This window comes from Quercus suber, unplaced genomic scaffold (genome assembly GCF_002906115.3).
Source record: "Quercus suber isolate HL8 unplaced genomic scaffold, Cork oak 2.0 scaffold_310, whole genome shotgun sequence".
Classification (NCBI taxonomy): Eukaryota; Viridiplantae; Streptophyta; class Magnoliopsida; order Fagales; family Fagaceae; genus Quercus; species Quercus suber.
The window spans coordinates 82,707-87,814 of record NW_027069766.1 but is presented as its reverse complement, the minus strand read 5'-3'; the positions used below and the strand labels follow the sequence as shown (position 1 = coordinate 87,814).

Here is a 5,108-nt window from a genome sequence, read left to right as displayed (position 1 = left end):
ATTTGTAATTTCTTTATTTTCGTTGGAACTTGGATTAAGGCCCAATAGCCACTACAAGAAAATGTATTTTTAGTGACGAAAATTTTCGTCACTAAAAATCCAGTTTTTCGTCACTAAGAACCTTTAGTGACGAAATTGGACTTTTAGTGACGAAATTCGTTTCGTCGCTGTAGCCCCGTCACTAAAAGTCCTGGCGACTTTTAGCGACGAAAAATTTCGTCACTAAAAGTCCAATTTGGTAATAAAAAAAAAACTTTTAGCGACGAAAACGTTTTGTCGCTAAATGTTTTCCTCGCTAAAAACAGTGTTTAGTGACGAAAATATTTCGTCACTAAAACCATTTCAGTTTATTAAATCATATTTAGTGACGAAACATTTCGTCACTAAAACTATTTTCGGATACATATAGTGACGAAAATATTCGTCACTAAAACTATTTTTAAAAAAATCCATGCACATATAGTGACGAAAATGTTCGTCACTAAAACCATTTCTTATAAAATTCCACTGTATTTAGTGACGAAATAATTCGTCACTAAAACAATTTTTTGTTGCCATATTTGTGAAGAAAAAATTCGTCACTAAAACATATTTTCTGTTTTTATTATTTTCATGACGTTGATACTAACCTGTAATCTATCATTACATTATTCAAACCTCAAATTTGATTAACACAATTATTTCAACAACACATTTATAAAAAATCGATCCATACATTCCACAAGTTAAAATTAAAACAAGTATCAAATTCAAACTCCTTCCATACAATAATTGTTTGCAACACATACAATAACTTAAAATGTTTTATAACAATACAAGAAATGTAGCATAATATAATTAAAACCCCCTAGAGCCAAAAGATGTCCTCATATATCTTCAAACAATGCCAAAAGTAATCTCCTAAAGCCACCAATAAGAAATCTGCACAAATATAAAAATACTATTACATTAAAATCATAAAGTAAAAACATTAACTATGTTATAAAAAAATTTCTAACAATTAGTTTCAAATGATACATAAAAAATGAAGTGTTACCTATAAGTGATTTAACTTGAAGATGAACCACCCCCATAGTTAAAACCGTCATCATAACCCTTGCTCCTCAAAAATTAAGAATATTCTTTTGGATCTCATCTTGCTTAGCTCGTGCCTCTTGCTCCTTAGCTCGCGCCTCTTGCTCCTTAGCTCGCTCCTCTTCGTCCCTAACTCTTGCCTCTTTGAGCTCAAGTATCTCATTTTCTAACCGATGAGATACGCACAGTTTGAGGAGATTGTCGATAGCAATTCACACAATGAATACACGGGCATGGAATATTACCACTCAAGTCTAAAACCACTCTTGTAGAATCAATAAATGCATTGACCCCTTCAATATATGGATGACTTAATCTGCCATCGGGTGTCTTACCTATTGTCATCCAACTTTTATCCATGTTTGACTACAATGATAAGATGAATTCTACTTTAGTAAAATAAGAACAACGCATACATAATGTATTATGACATCTAAGTTTATAAGCTACTTAGATAAAGTTCTATCACATTCATGAATGTACAAGTCTATATTAATACTTAAATAAATATACATTGCACATACAAATATACACTCCCAATATATATTTAAACCACCTTATAACACCATGCAAGCCACCCGCTTGCTCCAACACAACAACCCACCACAAAACCAATCACAAACATCACAAGTATAAAGTGTTTATAAGTATTGAAATCGAATAAAGTAATATTCATCACATCTAATTAAAAAGTTTCATTCACATTTGCAAGAAACTAAAAATACTTCCAATATAAATGTAAACCACCTTATAACACCATGCAAGCCACTCGCTTGCTCCAATACAACAACCCACCACAAAACCAATCACAAACATCGCAAGTATAGAGTGTTTATAAGTATTGAAATCGAATAAAGTAATATTCAACATATCTAATCAACAATACTCATTCACATTTGCAAGAATTGAAAAACACTCCCAATATGTATTTAAACCACCTTATAACACCATGCAAGCCACCCGCTTGCTCCAACACAACAACCCACCACAAAACCAATCACAAACATCACAAGTATAAAGTGTTTATAAGTATTGAAATCGAATAAAGTAATATTCATCACATCTAATTAATAAGTTTCATTCACATTTGCAAGAAACTAAAAATACTTCCAATATAAATGTAAACCACCTTATAACACCATGCAAGCCACCCGCTTGCTCCAATACAACAACCCACCACAAAACCAATCACAAACATCGCAAGTATAGAGTGTTTATAAGTATTGAAATCGAATAAAGTAATATTCAACATATCTAATCAACAATACTCATTCACATTTGCAAGAATTGAAAAACACTCCCAATATGTATTTAAACCACCTTATAACACCATGCAAGCCACCCGCTTGCTCCAACACAACAACCCACCACAAAACCAATCACAAATCACAAGTATAAAGTGTTTATAAGTATTGAAATCGAATAAAGTAATATTCACCATGCAAGCTACTGTATTTCTCTACTATCACTGTGCTTTTGGATAAAGATTGAGAGTTAGTTTATAATAAAACGAGAATTAACATACTTAAGAAGAGGTAGCTGAAATTTTTTTGCGTAATCATTCAACTAAAATTGAATTCTGTCATATCATTGAAAATCTCATTCTAATCTAACATTTGTTTATAAAATAGCCAACGATTCAATGTTCCTAGACCAATATGGTATTATGTCATAATAGCATCTTAAGAATGGTAAAAGAGGAAAAAGAAAAGAATTGTAAGAGATATCAAAGGATGCAAGTCCTAAGATATTTCATTAAATACTGCCAATTTTCATGATCCCAAACCTAGTCTAGATCACCATAAGTGGTAAAGTAAAAATCACCATTCACACCACAACGGACAATTCACATGGTGAATATGACAAAACTTCCAAAACATAAAAACAAAAACAGTAAAAATTGCTTTTAATACCAATACGCCAAAGTCCGTAACAAAGCTCAGCCAAATCTCTCAGCTGCAACGCTGCTTCCTATACTCATTTTATTTGTTACCTGAAAAGTAAAAAGCCAAACATGGAAACTCATCTCACAGTTTACACACATGGAAATTAGTCCAAACCCAAAAAAACACAATAAGCACATGAACCCAATATCTTACATATTTGCACAACTATTATATATATATTGACATAAAAACAATATTCCCGTTAATTGAATCCAAGGACCAAATACATAAAAACAAGAAGCAACCCAATTGCAGAAAATGGATGCAGTTATAGACAAGCTCCATCAAATGTGAGAAAGAGCACAGTTAGTCAGAGTGATCAAACACAAAGGCATCAATGCACAGTACATAAACACAAAAGTCTAATAAGCACCCATTTTTGCAAACTCCATAGTTGCATCAACGTCAGACCCCAAAAGAATTATAAACACAGCACCAGCATGGTAATAGCTTTCCCAATTTTTCCCAACCAAACACACTACAGATGCATTATTTGTAATTTCTACACAGCAATACACAGTTACTTTAAATTCCAGTTTACAGCTAGAGTTGCACCAATCCCAAAACATGAATTCCTTCCCTTTCTCCAACCTACAATAGCAACCAAAGACACCACAAACACCACCAAAACAACCAAAGAACACTTTCAGAAACATACGTATACATAACCAAACCCCAATAGTCATTCAATAGAACCCCCAAAATCCAATACCCAAAAACTACCAATATCTTCCCATTTCCCAAAACCCATCAACACCCAAAAAAAAAAAAAAAAACCCAGAATCAATTTTCCCAAACAAAGCAAAACCCATCACCCAAAACACCAAATTCATAAAAAATTCAACACAAACTCTCTAATCATCCAAACACAAAGACCCATTAATTTAGAAAAAGTAAACTACAGAAAATGATCAATAAACCTTGGTCGTTGCGAGCAGTGAAGACAATGGTCCGAATCGGCGACGAATGGGCTGAAATAACACTTCAAAACCGTCGAGAATCGGCGACGAATGGATCGAGATTGGCAACGACGAGAATCGACGACGATGGGAGCTGAAATGACACTTCAAAGCGTCGCCGATGCAAAGGACGGCGAAGCGTCGCCGGTTCGAGGAAGGCAAAGCGTCGCGGTTCGAGGAAGGCGAAGCGTCGCCGTTCGAAGAAGCCAAAGCGTCGCCATTCGAAGCGTCGTCGTTCGAGTGGCTTATCGGCGACGGTAGCTGCTCACAGATCGTCACCGTTCGCGAATGGCTTCGTCGACGGTTGGCTTTGGCGTCGGTGACAGTTCTTGGCGACGGTTCTTCGCTTCGTCGATGATTTGCAACGGTTCTTGGCGACGGTTCGCGACGAATGGCTTCAGCTTCGGCGACGATTCGCGACAGTTTGCGACGGCTTCGGTGACTGTTTGTGATGGCTCTCGGTGACGGTTTGCGACGGCTTTGATATCGACGACGATAGCTGCTTATCGGCGACGCTTCCTCTTCATCGGCGACGGTAGGCTGGGTTTCTCTTTTTTTTTTTTTTTGGGTTTCTATGGGTTTTTGACTGAAAATTTGAGTGGGTGAGTTTTTTTGTTCTGCTGAGTGGGTGAGCGTAAATTTTGGTTTGGAGTATTTATAGTGGTTTTTAGTGACGAAATATCAGTTTCGTCACTAAAAGTGGTCTTTAGCGACGAAATGTTTTCGTCGCTAAAAACCACTTTTAGTGACGAATTTTTGTTTCGTCACAGAAGACCCAGAATTTGTTACACTTTTAGCGACGAATTTTATTTTCGTCACTAAAGAGACCATATTTTGTTCAGATTTTTAGCGACGAAATTCAACTTTCGTCACTGTAGCATACTTTTAGTGACGAATTATGATTTCGTCACTAAAAACATTTAAGTGCAAAACCATTGTTATTTTTAGTGACGAATAGTTTTCGTCACTAATTCTTTCTTATAGTGACGAAATGATTTTCGTCACTAATACTATTACAGCAATACCTACAGTGACGAAATATTTCGTCACTAAAAATTTCAACTTTTAGTGACGAAATATTTCGTCACTATAGCTTAATTAAAATTGCGCCAAAATTTCCCTCCACTGG

The 5,108-nt window shown here is 35.4% G+C and overlaps 1 long non-coding RNA gene across 1 annotated transcript; it reads right to left on the bottom strand.

Annotated features, from left to right (window-relative positions):
• Window positions 1–695: 695 nt before the first annotated feature.
• LOC136071419 (uncharacterized) lies at window positions 696–1,755 on the bottom strand. Its single transcript, XR_010632725.1, has 2 exons — window positions 1,037–1,755; window positions 696–921 (listed from the first exon to the last, which is right to left on the bottom strand). It is a non-coding gene; the product is annotated as an uncharacterized LOC136071419 (long non-coding RNA).
• Window positions 1,756–5,108: the final 3,353 nt, after the last annotated feature.